The following is an 18,109-nucleotide window of genomic DNA, read 5'->3' as shown; positions in this document are numbered from 1 at the left end:
TAATTCTGGACCGGAAAGAGCGTCAGTTGCGGAACAGGACAATCCGACTGGTTAAAGTCGGATGACAGCATCATTCGGATGAGAAGGCTACTTGGGAGCTCGAGGATATGATCCGAGCTCGATATTCCCATCTTTTCACTTGAGGTATGTGATTTATTTTACCGTTCAACATTTACACTATTTACCTGTTGTTAGTATTTGCTGATGGTAGATAATGAAATTTGAGGACCAAATTTTTATTAGTGGGGGAGAATTTAAAATACCGAAAAAATGGCAAATAATGATAAGGGAATTTTTTGGAATTTTTAAAAAAATTTCAAGAATTTTTTCGGAGCTCGTATGGACGAGTTTACGGGGATAAAAATGAGGCCCGGGGAAAGCCTTTTTAGGTTATCCAATTTAAGCGAGGAAAAGTTTCATTTTTCCTTTTTGTTTTCTTTTTCTTTATTTTCTTTTTCTCCTCCTCTTCCGTCGTTGTGCCCCAAATCCCCCGCGCGCCTTCTCTTCCCCTCACGCGTGCCCTAATCGGCGCCGCAAACCGCCGTTGCCTCCCTCTCCTCTGCCCGATGCCGACGACGCCAGGGAACAGAGAGCTGGCGGCTGAGCATCTCCTCTCTCCCTCTTCCTTTCTTCTTCCCTGTCTCTACCACTGAGAAGGGGACACGTCGCCACCGTCTCTAGTTAGGCACCGTCGACCCCACAGTAGACCACCTATTCTTGGGTTTTCCCTTCGAGATGGTGCCCTAGTCATTTCCACTTGTACTGCCGGTGAGTGGTTGTCTTGAGCAGATTTTCTTCCTCACTGGGACTAGTTCCTCTTGTGTGTTCTTGTCAGGATAAGCTCCAACAGCGGCTTCACAGTCACATACTCATCATCCGTTTACCTTTGGTTTGGTTGTGAGCTTGATCTTGCTTCTACTGCCCAATTGATTTTCGGATTGACAAGGAGCAGTTCCATCAGATCACTGATGAGGTAAATGCATCAAATCATTGCTCCTTTGTTGGTTTGGTTTCGTTTCAAGGTTGCCCTCTTTGATTTTTATGTTAGACTATTCTGTTCGGATTATGAATTCAATTGGGTATATGGAATGTGAAGATTTTTAATCGGTATTGGGGATATTGATTCAAGGTAAGCAATGTGTGGAGGTTTGGTTGTATTTCTATGAGGATTTGGAGGATATGCATTCGTATAGGATTATATTGGAGATGTTGTAACCTGCAGTTGCTTGGTTAGTTGTGGATTTAGGTAAGTTATGATGGATCGATTAGGGTTTTCCCTAATTAAGTTGGGTTGGATTTAGCTAGTTGTTATTTATAAAATTAGCTAAATTGTATATCACGTTATTTGCAGGACTTTGATTCAAGAAGAGTATCTAGACGTCAGATTTGGACTTTTCGATTGGAGGCGGGTACCTCTTGAGTTATCTTTTATGATATTGTCAATTGGATATGTATAGTATTTTATAGCTACAAGCAATGATCATGTTTGTCTTTGGTATGTCACGATTTGATACCCATAGCATGTTCTATTTTGTCGCTTGTTATGTATCCATGTTTATACCTCGTGATTATTGCCATGAGTACCTTAGTTCCTAGAGTAAGTGACATACCATGCTTTACTGAGTTTAGGATAAGATTCTGAATTTTTTTTTTATCTAGCATGTGTACCTATATTTTTATATCATATCTGATCTGTGTACCTAGACCCTTTTGCTTTGATCCATGTATATTGTTGGTACATATTTTATGGAGGTGGATATGTTCAGGATTTAGGTTGTTATATCATAGAGGAAATGTATACCCTAGATCTGTGGATTTGACTTACTGGTACTAGGGTACACATTTATATATATATATATGGATTTGGTTCAGGATATTGTTATGCTTAGTGTCATGCACCATTCGTATTATTGCATGCTGTGTGATTGTCAGCTCCATTATTGTTGAGCACATCGCCAGTTACATGTATCTGCACACACGACCACTCATGGGTTAGTGGTATATTCAGGCAGGGTGTGTTGTAGCAGGTGCTCTGTCAAGGGCTCTGTTGGTCCACTCATAGGTTAGTGTGACGCAGCGTTGTAGTAGGACAGGGATCCCTCCCCGTCATTGTGTACCGGGAGATGAGAGCATTGAGCTCCCCCATTTATGATTTGGGGTAGGAGGATAGGTGTACTCCGACAGCATCCCGTCCACTCGGTCACTCATCAGGAGCAGTGACGGTAGAGTGCACGGTTGTCACAGCCCTACCCACTCGGTCTCACCATTGTGTGTGAGATGGCTGACTGGCGTCAGGGGTGACCATGTCATTGACATCATACGCATTGATGCATTTATTGCTTGTGCTTGCTGCATTTATTTGCTGCATTTGGTTGGATGCATATGTTTGACATGCATACAGGATTTTATGACACTCTCGGTTTGACGACCTTTTGTTCTGGATAGGAGATCCTGGTGAGTACAGCTTCCTTAGTTACCTTTCAGTTTTGCATTTTTCCTATATATGATTAGGAAGCTGTATTCCATGTTTATTGCTGTTAGATATATCTTACTAGACATGTCTATTGGTATTTGCTGAGTTGTTGAACTCACCCCATGGACACTATCTTTTCCAGGTACCAGGTTGTTTATGGAGTCGCTTGGAGTATCCTGTCTGCTAGTCCTCACGTCACATCAGAAGACCTGTCTCCGTTTTTGTTTATTTGTATTTTGGTAGATGAATGTGTGTATTTGGCTTTGTGTTCCGGTTTTGTTTCCGGAGTGTTATGTTGTTGTGTGGTGTAAGCCTAGCCAGCTAGCAGTGTTTTGTTTTGTTTTGTATGGGCTTGTATTTATGTTTTTCCACTGTGTTGGTTTTGATTTTATCCAAGTGGGCTGATAAAAATATATATAACTGCGTGGTTGTTGTTATATTTGTCCAGCCGTGTAGGCTGAGATTATTAACTGCGTGGTTCTGTATATATTCCAGCCGCATGTGGTTGATGTATATTGTGTTTGTAGAAATGTTTCAGATTGTCACCCGTACAGGGGAGGTGCTGCCGAAATTTCTTCGGACAGGGACTTTCCCGGGGCGTGACACCATCTATCCCTCTTTTCCTTTTTTAGATCAACTTACATCCAATGGCTTTTATACCATTTGGTGGTTCTATAAGTTCCTAGACTTTATTAGAATACATAGATTCTATTTCAGAATTCATCGCTCTTTGCCAAGATACTGCATCTTTATCTTGGAGTGCTTCGTCATATGTCAAGGGATCAGGTTCATGTTCACCAAGGACAAGTCTGAAGACTCTCTCAAAAACATGAATCTCTCAGGTTGCCCCACAACCCTCCCACTACAACGAGGCACTGTCTGTAATTGTGCATCATTTGTGATACGTGTTGCAGTTTCTTGTGAAATTTTATCTTGTATTGTTGGTATTAGACGAGACGTGTCCTCTCTAATTTCTTCTAGAACAATTTCACTGATAGACTTATAGTTTATTACATAATCTTCCTCTAAAAATCGAGCATTGTTGCTAACAATGATCTTCTGATTTTTAGGATTATAAAACAAACCACCTTTTGTTCCCTTAGGATATCCTACAAACAGACAAACTTCTGTACGTGAATCCAACTTGTCAGTGTCTCACTTCAGCATATGTGATGGACTACCCCAAATACGAATATGTTTCAGACTAGGCTAATGCCAATTCCACAATTATATTGGAGTAAAGTGTACTGATTTAGAAGGTACCATATTCAGAATGTACACTACTGTTTCCAGAGCATATCCCCAAAATGAATTTGGTAATTCTGAATAACTCATCATCGATCTAACCATTTCCATAAGAGGTCTATTCCTTCGTTCCGCCACACCATTCTGTTGGGGTGTACCAGGTGCAGACAATTGGGATTCCTTCGTTCTGAGAGGTATTCGCCACCACGATCAGACCGTAGTGTCTTGATACTTTTACCATGACGTTTCTCCACATCAGCCTTGTACTCTTTGAACTTATCAAAGCATTTAGATTTGCGGCGCATTAAGTAAATGTACCCATATCTCGAATAGTCATCTATGAAAGAGACAAAATATTCAAAATCACCTCTTGCCTAAATAGACATAGGACCACACAAATCAGAATGAACTAGTTCTAACACATCTTTGGCTCTATACCCCTTGGCCTTAAAAGGTCTCTTGGTCATCTTACCTTCCAAGCAAGATTCGCAAGTTGGAAAGTTTTCCAACACTAATGAACCCAAGAGTCCATCGGCTATTAGCCTTTGAATCCTACATAAGTTAATATGACCAAGCCTTAAATGCCAAAGATATGTTTGGTTCATTTCCGAAGGTTCTTTTCTCTTATTAGAATTAGAATATGTGTTATTAATTTCCATTTGTTACTTTATGGGAGAAATTAGATTTAGAGTATACAAATTGCCTACTAATGTACCAGAACAGATAATAACCCTATTTTTATTGATAACTACTTTGTCATCAAAAGAAACAGAATATCCATCCACAAATAGTTTAGAAACTGAAATTAAATTTTTTCTAAAAGTTGGTACATAAAGACAATTTCTCAAAATCAAAGTTCTATTCCTATATAATGATAAGTAGACGTCTCCCACTGCAACAGCTGCCACTTTCGTAGCATTGCCCATGTAGATGGTTATCTCTCCTTCATATAGTCGATGGGTTTCCTGGAACCCCTGCAATGAATTGCAGACATGATCAGAGGCTCCTATATCTACACACCAAGTGCTGGTAGATAACAACGCTAAACATGTTTTAACTAGATAATAAGATATACCTTTATTGTTCTCTTTCCTATGAGGGCAGTCTGGCTTTCAATGTCCAGACTGCTTGCAGATGAAGCACTTACCCTTTGGCTTCTTCATTCCATCTTTTGGTCCAGTACCTAGAGATCTATTCACCTTCTTTGCTGAGCCAGCCTGTTTCTTCTTCTTCTTACCTTTCGACTTAGAAGTAGAAACATTTTTAGCAAAATGAATCTGAGAACTATGACGAAATATACCTTCTGCTGCCTGAAGTTCTGTCAGAAGTTCCACCAACGTATAAGCCCTTTTGTTCATGTTAAAGTTTAGGCGGACCTGCTCAAAACTTCTGGGTAGCGTTTGGAGAATAATATCGATCTGAGTTTCCCCATCGATTTCTGCTCCAAGGATTTGTATTTCATTTAAGCAAGCCATCATCTTGAGGATATGATCCCTTACGGGTATCCCCTCTGACATGGTGGCTGTCATTAATTTTCTCATTGCCTCTTGCCTAGCAGCCCGATTCTAGTAAGTTCATCATGTCATAAGCAGTTGGTAAGTCCTGATGCTGATGTTGCAGCACATTTGACATTGAAGCCAAAATGTAACACCACGCCATCTCATCTGCCTTTACCCATTTCTTATGATACTTAATCTCCTCTTCACTAGAATCACTATTAGGCACATTAGGGTAGACCTCTAATAGTACAAACTTATAGCCTTCAGCAGTTAGGACAATGTCCAGGTTTCTTTTCCAATATATGTAATTAGGACCAGTAAGTTTGTTTTCTTTCAGTATAATGGCCAGTGGATTGGAAGTCATCCTAAGAATCACAAAATAAACTTTGGTGAAGACTCTAAATTTAGAATAATATTGATTCCATAAACAATACAATTTAAATTTACCGACACCTCAAAACACCATGAATTTTTCATGCCACATTAGTGTGGATGTATACAAATTCAAACATTTGTACGAGGAGGTTTTACCCATTAATTTTATTATCTTGTCATCCTAACTTTATGACAAACAAAATTAATAGTTGGTTTTCCTTTGGTCACGCAAAAAATAGCAGTGACTCCGTTGGGGAGGATACTATTGAATGCGTCTAAGTGTATACCATTACTTGATACTTAGTCCATTAAATAGGATTGTGCCCCTTCAGGTGGAGAAGATCACATGCTCCTAAATAATTTCCTATAATCATCCATAAAGGAAGTTTGTTCTAGTGATCCGCAAACAAACTCATCCGTTGTGGAGGGAGTCACTCAGAGCCAACACGCAAGTTTGTTGCATCACTTACAAACTAGTAATGGAGACCGTAGAATTTATTTACTAATCCCTCTCCCACTTATAGGGCTGTAAATGAACCAAGCGTTCGTGAACAAGCTTGGTGTTCGACTTGGTAAGAGCTTGTTTATGTTCGTTCAATATACATAAGATTAATTAAACAAACAAGCTTGAACAGCTCGTTAAGCTAAACAAACAAGCTTGAACACATATGTGTTCAGCTCGTTAACGTTCGTGAACAACGTTTGTGAACAATGTTCGTGAACAACGTTCGTGAACAATGTTCACGAACCATATTTATTAATAAAACTCTTTCAATATGCTAAATAAATAAATAATAAAATAAAATAAATAAATTTAAATTATCAATCTTAATAACTAATCAAACAATTAAAAGTTTCAAACAATCAAACAAATTTGAATCGAGAGCTTGATAACATCTAAACGAACAAAGCTCAAACCAAGCTCAAGCCAAGCTCGAACCAAGCCCAAGCCAAGCTTGAATTGAGAGCTTGATAACATCTAAATGAACCAAGCTCAAGCCAAGCTTCAAACAAGCTCAAGCTCATAAAAAATAAACCAAGCCAAGCTTGAACACTCATTTCAAAAGCTTGGTTCATTTTAAGCTCGGCTCGGCTCGGCTCGATTATCTTATCAAACAAGCTTGAACACCCCAAAGCTCGGCTTGGCTCGGCTCGTTTACAACCCTACCCACTTAGTTATTTAAGGTGAGGAATTTTAACCATGCAAGCAGACATCACACACATCACAGTAAATAAAATCAATAAATATGGAAATATAATTTTCCAACTATTATGACTTCTTCCATCACTGTCCTCCGTGTGCTGCCAACCCTAGCTGCTGTCATCTTTAGCCACCATAATCAGGTCTAGTTGTCGCATCTATCTTGCTTCTTATTCCACTGCACCTCTGATCCTCAAATAGTACCACGCCTCGCAAGGATAAGATCCACGACAAAATAGAATTTTACATTTATCGATCATATATTCCACAAAGAAATGTATATGAAGTCTAGATCGAACAAAAAAGTAAAATCCTAGGGCTAATACAGCTCCTGCTGTATTTAATAAATACAATCATGCACACACATAAAATGGCCTTGACATGTCCAAGAGTCCAATCACACACAATCACTATAAGTCATAATAGTTGGAGTCTGCAACCACAGAGTTAGCATATCCTACTTTTATCCTGCCTAAATTATGTATGACATGTGCATAATTAAACTAAAAACCAAACACACAGAGGCAAACCCTAGCTCTGATACCAATTATTAGTTGTCACTCAGAATATCGTACCGGTTCCCCTGTATAAAAATTTTGTACAAGTCCTGAACCTTTCCTAACAACCTATTGTGTTCTTTAGAAATTAAATTTGGAATCGCAAACGGAACTTAACATTATTGATTCCAAATTCAACTTATCTGTTCTTAGTGGTTTAGACTTGGATCACAAACGATGCTTAATATTATTGATCCAAATCCACCCATGTTACAAATTTAATTAAATATTTATTTCAGAGATCAGCTTTCAGGTTAAACAAGGCGAGGCACTAGGCCTTCTTGGGTATGGGATCATCCACCACTTCCTAGACAAAGTTTTTTAATGAAATTCAATATTTAATCTCCTTATAGTAACCCTAGGTTTAATCATTAAGAACAATCGAATCACAAGATTGAAAAATAAAAGAAACACAAAATCGAAACATAAATTTGATAGCCTAAAATCATTAGCCTCTTGTGTTTGGTATTTCAAGATCTAAACAAAAAGATGAACTAGTTATGATGCGGAAACTAATAACTAGTTATACATTTTGTAGCATATAAACCTCACAATCTTCTACCGTGTTCCTATTCTTATCTCGGACGTCGTGTGGGCGACAATCTACTGAGATGAATCCACCCAAGCGTCCTTCTTCTCCTTGCAAGTTTCGGCCACCAACAATCTCCTAGAGATGAAGAACTTCGGCCACCAACCAAGCTCCAAGGGATGCTAGGAAACAATGCCTCCTATCTCTTCATCTTCTCCAAGCAAAATCCGGCTACCAAGATCTCTCCAAGAAGATGATGTCGTCGGCCACTTAAGAAGAAGAATAGAGGAAGAGGAAGAAGATGAGAGCCGGCCACCACCAAGGAATAGAGAAGAGGAATAATAGATGTATTATTATGAGGTGAGGCACCTCTACCCTCTCTTTTATATTCCTTGATCTTGACAAATAAGGAATGTTTTAAACATAATTTAAACTTCCTTATTTTCTCTTGCCAATGAACAAAAGGAAAATTTAATTAAAAATTTCCGTTTTAAACTTTTAATGGCCGACACATCTTGTCTTCCAAATAAGGAAAGTTTTAAATACAAAATTAAAACTTCCTAATTTGTTTCCGGAAATTTTAAAAATAAAAATTTCTCTTTTTAAAATTCCCTTCATGGTTGGTTATAAAAGGAAACTTTTATAAATTAAAATCTCTTTATTAAAACATGTGGATGATTACGAAAAAGGAAATTTTTCTCTAAAATTAAAATCTTCCTTTTAACTACAAATAAGGAAAGATATCAAACCTTTCTCTTTATCCTTTGTAGAAACTATAAAAGGAAAGATTTAATTTTAAAACTCTCTTTTAAATCATGGCTTCCACATAAGGAAAGATTTTAAAATTAAAATCTCATTTTTTTTATTATTGTGGCCGACCACCCTTACTTGGGCTCCAAGATAGGGTCGGCCACCACTTGAACCCATCTCTCCTTGGTTTGGTCGGCCCTAGCTTGGGCTCCAAGCTAGGCTTGGCCGGCCACCTTAAGGTGGGTAAGAAGTTGGGTTTAGGTGGGTATAAGACTTTATAAATAAGAGGATACGATAGGGACCGAGAGGAGGAATTGGTTTTGGTCTCCCGATGAACTTGAGCTTCTCGTGTTCACCCCGAACACTCAACTCGAGTTCATCAATAATAACTCATACCACTAAAGAGTTATTATTGAACTACCACACCAATCTCATATTACTATATGGGCTCCTTCTTACCATGAGTGTGTTAGTCTCCCTGTGTTTACGATATAGAATATCCACTAATTAAATGACTTACTGACAACTCACTTAATTAATATCTAGCTCCAAGAGTAGTACCACTCAACTTCATTATCATGCCAGACTAAGTCCACCTGCAGGGTTTACATGACAATCCTTATAAGCTCCTCAAGGGGACATCATCAACCTAGATTACTAGGATATAGTTTCATTCTATAATCAACAACACACCATATAAATAATATCATTCCCCAACTTATTGGGTCTATTGATTTAATGAAATAAATCGCACCCTTTGATAAATTAAAGAAATAAATATTAAGTATATATGATTGTTATTATATCATGATTAAGAGTACACACTTCCATAATAATAGAGGTATTGTTCTTTTATATAGTCAGTATAAAAAGAAACTAACTCATATAGTCCTGCTCAATACACTCAGAGTGTACTAGTGTAATTTTATAGTCAAGATAAACTAATACCAAATTACACTACGACTATTCCAATGATTTGTTCCTATCCATCTTAGTTGTGACCTACTATTTATAATTTATAAGGAATTGATAACATGATCTTCTGTGTGTGACACCACATACTATGTTATCTACAATATAAATTAATTGAACAACTACACTTAGCATATAAATGTAGACATTTGACCAATGTGATTCTTATAAATGTTTACAAAAAGCTAGACTTTTAGTATACATTCTAACAGCTTCAAATTTTGCTATAGGAGTTGTGCTTGCACAGAGAGTAGATTGAGCACCACATGTGATCTTTTATGCTTCAAAGACCTTGAATTTAGCTCAACTTTGAAGTTTCTCCTCAAGAAGCTGGATGTCAAGCCTAGATTAATTAGATGGATGCTTCTGCTCCAATAGTTTAATTTAGAGATACGTGATAGGAGTGGGAAGGAGAACTTGGTTGCAGATCACTTGAGCAGGATTGAGGGAGATTCGGATCACAAGGCCATTGATGATGATTTCAGGGATGAGCAATTTTTTTAGATACATGGTGAGTCACCATGGTATGCAGATTTGATTAATTTTTTAGTAGCTCATTTTTTTCTTGCACAATTTTCGAAAACTCAAAAGAATAAATTAAAAAGTGATATAAAATATTATATGTGGGATGATCCTTACCTGTAGAAGTTTTGTAGTGATCAGATCATTAGAAGTTTTGTAGTGATTTCGAGTTTCAATCTGTACCTACATTTTGCCATTCATCTGAGTGTAGGGGGGCATTTTGGACCCTAGAGGACTGCTAGGAAAGTTCTAGAGTGTGGATTGTATTGGCATACCCTTTTTCGTGATGCCTATATTTTTTATAGATCATGTGATAGGTGTCAACGAACTAGGAATATAGGACCTAGGAATGAAATGTATAAACACTACATGTAATTTTGTGAGATTTTTTATATATGGGGTACTGATTTCATGGGTCCATTTCCTATCTCTTTTAGATTTTTACATATTTTTTATTAGCAGTTGATTATGTTTTCAAATGGGTGGAGGTCATTCTCACCAGGACTAACGATTCTTCAGTTGTTATTAGTTTTGTCAGGTCACACATTTTCTGCAGGTTTGGAGTGCCCAAGGCAATCATTAGTGATCAAGGGTCACATTTTTGTAACAAACACATGAAGGCTATGCTAAGCAAATATGGAGTTTCACATAGAGTTTCCACTCCTTATCATCCCCAAACAAATGGGCAAGCTGAGATGTCTAATAGAGAAGTGAAGTCAATTCTTGAAAAGACTATGAGGCCTGATAGGAAAGACTGGAGTAAGAGTTTAGATGATGCATTATGGGCTTACAGAACTTCTTTCAAGACCCCTATAGGGATGTCTCCATATAGAATTGTGTATGGAAAAGCTTGCCATCTTCCAGTGGAGATTGAACATAGAGCTTATTGGGTAGTTAAAGCATGCAATTTTGATGCTAGCTTAGCAGGAGAAGAGAGGAAATTGCAACTCCAAGATCTTGAGGAAATTAGGCTAGAGGCATTTGAGAACTCACAGATCTACAAAGAAAGAACCAAAAATTTTCATGATAAGCTCCAAAAATTTGTAACTAATATTTTTTCTTATGGAATTATTGAGGTGAAGGAGGAGTTCACCGGCTGGTTATTCAAGGTGAATGGACATAGGCTCAAAATATTCCATGAAAATAGCAATGGAGTGGTGACACAAAGGATGAGCAGCATTGGAGCTATCTACCCAAGTTAAAGGGAGTTCGTTTCAACTTAGTCTTTCTTTGGTATTTGTTTATCATGTTTTTGTTTAGCTAATAAATCTTTTGCTTACAAATGTTGATTTTTGTGTTGAAAAATAAATTATTTACTATAGATAGATTTCTTTTTACATTTAGTTTTGATTTTTCAGTTTCAGAAATAAAAATGGTACCCCCTAGCATTTTCCTATGACATGTTAGAAGTAGAGAATGTGAGCTAGATTTGAGTATCTTATTTTGGGCTTAATGTCATAAATGGATTTTTAATTTTCTCAAGGTTGCTACTTAATGATGGACACTTGATTGGTTAATTGAGATGATACATTTATACCTAGTGAGCATGAGCCCTAATTGAGTGATGCACTTATGTTATTGTTACTCTAGAACTTGCCTTGATTCTTTCAAAACTACATTTCCATGGATGGGATCATACTTATGAAGGTGTATCCTTTGTTTTCCACTCTTCCACATGTTTCTTGTTGTTGTGCGCAAAGGATGTCTACATATCTCCACAATGGCATGATATTATCCACTTTGGGCCTAGACCCTCACGGCTTTACTCTTGGGCTCTCTGATAATGCCTAAAATCTATATTAAATGTCACAAATAGGCTTATCAAATTAACAATTGTATATATTCACTGAACCCCTTAATTAAACAATAATGTTGTAGTAACGAGCCCAGGATCGATCCGAGGAACCAACAGTATGATGTAATATAGGATTGTCTTTTTATTCCTATTTTTGGGGGTTTTCGATATAAAAATGGAGTTGGGGGAATTTAAACTTTGAATCTAAATCTAACAAAAATAAAGTACAGCGAATAAGAAATTAATCTAAAGCAAGAGTGAAACCTAACTATGTGTCAATGAACAAATCATTACGCATTGTCACTCTACGTTGTGATAAATCCATTAACACACATCAAACTAAGATATAAAATAGCAAGACACAATTAAATCTGATCTAAAGCAAGATGTAAACCCTAGCTTAGAATTTAAACACTAAACAAGTAACCAAGCATCAACTAAAACTTAAACTAAGCTTCAACAAGGAAAGAAATGCTAACTACTTGCATAAAAATATAACAAAACATAAAAGGAATCTGTTCTAAGCTGTAAAAATAATAATAATATGAAATAAACCCTAACCGATCCAACTCACAATCAATCTCACCAAACTTCACACTCAAGCCGTCACACAAGAGGCCGAAATCGAAACCACCCAATTTCGGACTTCAGTGGAGCATCTCAGTGGCGTATCAGTTCAAGGAATGTTCAAGAACACCGACGGACCACCCCTGGCAAGCTAAGAACATCCCAAAACCCCAAGAATGGCCGAAATCTGAAAATCTGGTCTCTGATCTGATGGGAAGCTGTGGAACGTGGATGAACGTCGAGTGAAGCTCAGGAACACCGGAAGACCACCTCCAAATGTTGCTGATGGGAATCGAAGCTCGGATTTGGAGGACCACCTCCAAATCTGAGGTGAAACGGGGAGATGCCGCGAGCCAAATTCCACCGGAGAGAACACCCTCCAATGACTCCAGAAGGTCGGGATGATACCGCCGAGAAGCTCTCCACCGAGATTGAAGCTTGAGAAATCGATATGAGAAGAAAAGGGGTCGGAATCCGAAGAAACGCCGTAGAGACGAAGCTGCTGCGCGCTGTGGAGTCGGCGAAGGCACTGTAGCTACTGTAGCTTCTATTTAAATCAGATCTGGATCTGATCGGACGGCTGAGATGATTCTGGGCTAAATCAACGGTGAAAAGTCATCCAAATTCCGATCTGAAGGTACTGATGTTGATCTAGGGTCTGGATCTACCCTCCCGTAGGTCAGATCGATCAGATCATCACTGGATGACCCGGATCTGCACAGTCTTCAATGAACGACCCAGATTAATTCGGCTTGATCAATGGCTAGATGAACTCAGATCTGGATCAAAACTTCTGGATCTTCATCAATGGCTTAGATCTACTCCTCATTAAGTTGTATCCGCCATATCTTCAACAGATGGTCCAGATCTGTCCTATTCTTGATAAACGACCCATAATGCTCCAAAGCTTGATCTTCTCGTTTAAACTCCGATTCGAGCCCAATTTCGGTCCAAATAGATCCAAATCTAAGATCCTTTGATGCCTATAAAATAAGAATCAAATATTAGCATCAAATAATGCCAAAAATAATATAATTTACAATTAAGTCCAAAAATACACACTATGCACAAAATGTGATGTAACCATGATTTTAACCTATGAAATCAACATCAAACCATGCATATATGAATCAAAATAATGCAGTAAAATCATGGTTATCAAATCCCCCACACTTAGTCTTGAACGTCCCGTGAAAGTAAAGAAAATTCAAAATCATCTCCATAGAAAATACCTAGCGATATCTAAAAGATAGTAAAAAGAATTTAACTAAGGCCATCTAAAGATCACAAACAATCATGAATACAATCCAAACAATAATTAGTAGGTATGGTAGTTTCAATCCAATTGAAAAATTAAGCAAGTTGCAATCTCACAAGGGATTTACCTAATCTATCTCTCACACTCAAGCATGTGTATAAGTGGAGAACACTCAATGCAACTCACAACATTTCACTACCATAAGCTTGCTTATTTTCTACTTCTCCACCACTATAAACATAGCATACATGAATTAAAAGGATTTTATCATCAAAAATTTAAATGGAAGCAAAAAGAACAAGTGAAATGCATGAAATAGGCAAAAGAAAGGTATTAATGAAAATTGAGAAGATAAGAGTATTGGATGAGTATACTTGATGAGTTGACCATTTTGATGCGAAAAGAGATGAATACCATTTGTCGTTACCATTTCAAAGTATCAAGCTAACCTCTCCTTCAATTTGATGGCTAACAAAAAATCTTGATACCCTATCTTCCACTTGATACTTTTTTTTTTCACTGGTTTTCCACTTGTTTCCATCACTTGAAACTAAAACAATCTCACATCAATTAATGAAGAACTTCCTCCCCCACACTTAAAACATTGGCCGTCTCGGACAATAAAGAACAACACATCCCATCCACTTACTTGAAACTCTTCTAGCCACTGTACTCCTTTCATTCTTCAGGTTTTCCTCACTTCTCTTCCTCTGTTTCTATTATTTTCCTGTGGATTTTCTTCAGTAACAGATTTCTTACAATTTCAGCAGAAAGAGATGAACTATTTTGATTCCTATGTGTCTAATAAGGCTGCACTAACAAGGTAAGCATAATTCAACGAAACTGAATTATGAAATCTGGAATTCAGCTAAATTCAACAAGCAAGTTCTCATTCAAATTCTTAATTATCAATAACTTGTAACAAGCAAAATGCACACAACAATAAGGTAGCTAATCCGCAATTCAGCTCCTCAATTAATTCCAAAATCAGTATCAATCTCTGTGCTCTTTCAAAACTGTCCAAATTTTGTATCAGGTCTGGTTTTCAGTACACACAATACTGTCCAGAACAAAAATCTAATTATGATCAACTTTTCTTTTTGAATTCTAAATTCTGAACCTTAGTTCCAGAACCTTGTTCTGATCTTTAGTTTCAGAATGGCTTCAGGCTTGGCACACACAAATCAGCAAGTTGCAGGAAACCCATATCTGCAGATTTCACAAAACTGTAGCCATTTCAGCAATTTACAGCTTATTGCAAAAACAGAATCAGTTCAAAACCCAAACTGCAGAATTGGTTTCCGGTTTCAGTTCCCAGCTAATTCCTTCAACTGGACAGCTCTCAGCTTTTACAAATCTGCACAGTTTCTGCATTTCCTCTGATAAACCTGCACATTTCAGCCAAAACTTTCTAGCTAGTAAGCCTTAAAAGATAGCTCATTTGACACTGCATCAAAATGGCTTAACTTACATTCATACTTAACCTCTTATCTTTCAATAACACACAATTTCAGCTCGAATTTAAATTTTCACCTACTGAAATAGCAACCCAAAATCCAAGCTGCAAAACTGTTTCAAGTTCTAGATTCCAGCTCTATGTATTTGTTTCCATCCAGTTTTCAGTCTTAGAATTAAAGCAATAACTCAAAATTTCAGCTCAAATTTTGACTTTCTTCTGCTGCAATAATATTTCCAAAACCCAAGCTACAGATTCTTCAATTTCAGTTTTCAGTTTGTTTCATTGATTAGATTTTCAGATTTTTTTATTTTTTTTTTTAACTCAGTGAAAGCTTGGAAGGAATGACACACCATTTGCCATTGAGCATACAATACATTTGCTTGAATTTCTCAATGATTTGAGAGTTTAAAGAGAAAGTTGGCACAAAAGTGGCACAAACCAGTGTACACAATTTCCAGCTTCAAATTTCCCACAATTTGATTTCAGCAGGACAATTCCCAAGTCCAGGAATTTATAGAGTTGTAACAATAATTTCAGAACTGAGCTTTATCGCAATTGAATTATAATTTTCAGAAACCAGGAATCAATTACAGTTCTGATTTGCTATCATAATGCCTTCTTTTTGCTCAGATACAGGAGAGGACTGGAAAGGAATCAAGATGAATTTGGTGTGTTATTGAATTCTGGATGAATATGAATCTATAGTGTGCTACAGCAGGTGTCCATCCATCAAGCAATTCAATTCTGATTCAGAAATTCTAATACAGTTCTGGTACCAATTCTATTCCATATTTAGAACATCATATTGTTGATACAGTCTGACCTGGATGTTGTTTTGATGTTGACACTGATTTAAGTTTGAATCAGATATTAAATTAACTCAGATTAATTACTAATCAAGGTTGACTTGGTTAACCTGATTGACCTGATTGGGAAAAGTCCAAGCGAGGAGCTTGGCACAGGAAAGTCCTGGTGAGTGAAGCCAGGCAGTGGGAAAGTCCTAACTGGGATGTTAGGCAGTTGGAAAGTCCTGGTGAGTGAAGCCAGGCAGTGGGAAAGTCCTAACTGGGATGTTAGGCAGTTGGAAAGTCCTGGTGAGTGAAGCCAGGCAATTGGAAAGTCCTGGTGAGTGAAACCAGGCAATTGGGAAGTCCAAGTGTGGAAGCTTGGCATGTATGGTCGGAGAGGGTTCGGTAGCACGCTCTCTGGACCGTCAGGGGTGAGGGCAGCAAGCTTGGAAGCTTGACTCGAGACTCACGGCTTTGGATCGGTCTGCAGACCGATCCGGTGCATGATCGGTCAGATCGATCCGATTACTGATCGATCTGCGATCGATCGAGCAACACTCGATAACACATCGAGTGTATCTTGATCGGTCCGGGACCGATCGAGCAAAACTTCGAGTGTATCTTGATCGTCCGGGACCGATCAGATAACACTCGATGCACATCGAGTGGATACCGATCGGTCCGGGACCGATCGGATGATCCTCGATGGCGAGTGGATACCGATCGGTCTTACGGACCGATCCAGTTGAGTCCTGATCGGTCCACAGACCATCGGTGGCAGATTCGCGTGAAGGGGTGGATCGGTCTTGGGACCGATCGACAAGCACCGATCGGTCACCGACCGATCGATGACGATAAATAGAGCGTGGATCGATCCGGCCGATCCATGATGGCTTGTTTTGCATGCGCTTTCTCTTATTGTTTCTGATTCGCAATTGCTTTTACCTATTTCGTTTCTAACCATCTGCTGTAAGCTTTCTCGAAGTTACAGGTTACAGATTACTTGATGTTGGGTGAATTCAAATTAAGGATCATTAGTAGAAGGCGACGAAAAAGCTTTTGCTGTGTCTCGCTGCGGACAAACCAGTTTTGGTAGCAACGTCTCGTTTGCGATCTGCTGGCAGCCATTTGGTCGAAATCAGCTTGACTTGTGCTGATAGGTTCAAGCTCAGAGGTACCAGTGGAAACGAGGATGCCATTGGTGGGAGCTGAGACAATCAGACAAGGAAGAAGCGTGATTGGCGACGTCGTGGACGGTTGCAGGGATTTGCTGCAGGTTTGGCAGAGATCCGTTACAGAGCAGAGAGGCATATGAAGGTGGAGAGGAGAGGCTCTCGTGACAATGCTTTTTGTGCTCTTGCTGTGAAAAACTGTGGAGAAAAACTCTGAATATTGAAGCAGTGTGCTTGTTCTTCGCTGATTGTGGCTGTGAGCTTCCTTTGATCATTTCACTTGAGCCACTACTGTAAGTCTTGTGCTTAATTTCTTACTGCTGTTAAAGACTTTGTGGAGAGGTTACTCCACCGAGAAGGAGAATCCTTTAGCCGGATAGCTTCCGGGGTGTGATCTACCGAAAGATCAAGAGGATTCGTCCACCTTACGGACACGCCGAGGAGTAGGGGCAAGTTATCCCCGAACCTCGTAAATCTCTGAGTTAGTGTGCTGTGCTTTCTTGTTTTAGTTTTCTAATTCCGCTGTGCTAACAAAGTTCTTGAAGAAATTTGTGTTTAGTGTTTTTCAAAGAGGCTATTCACCCCCCTCTAGCCATCTAAGGTCCCAACAAGTGGTATCAGAGCCTGGTGCTCTTCATTTCGGCTTAACAACCCGAAGAGCAAAACAATGGCCATGAAGGAGGGATTTAGCACCAACCGTCCACCTTATTTCGAAGGAGCAGATTTTCAATATTGGAAGGGCCGCATGGAGTACTACCTCAAAACCGACATAGCCATGTGGTTCTCAGTCAAGGAAGGTTTCACACCACCAAAGGATGAAGAAGGTAAGGAACTCGAGTCGTCAAAGTGGTCTACCGAACAACTCCGCAAAGCACAAGCCGATGCCAAGGCTATGGTCACCTTGCAATGTGGAATCGCCAAGGACCAACTCGTCAAGGTAGGTCCGT

Source organism: Zingiber officinale, chromosome 9B (genome assembly GCF_018446385.1).
Source record: "Zingiber officinale cultivar Zhangliang chromosome 9B, Zo_v1.1, whole genome shotgun sequence".
Classification (NCBI taxonomy): Eukaryota; Viridiplantae; Streptophyta; class Magnoliopsida; order Zingiberales; family Zingiberaceae; genus Zingiber; species Zingiber officinale.
This window is presented reverse-complemented; position numbering follows the sequence as displayed.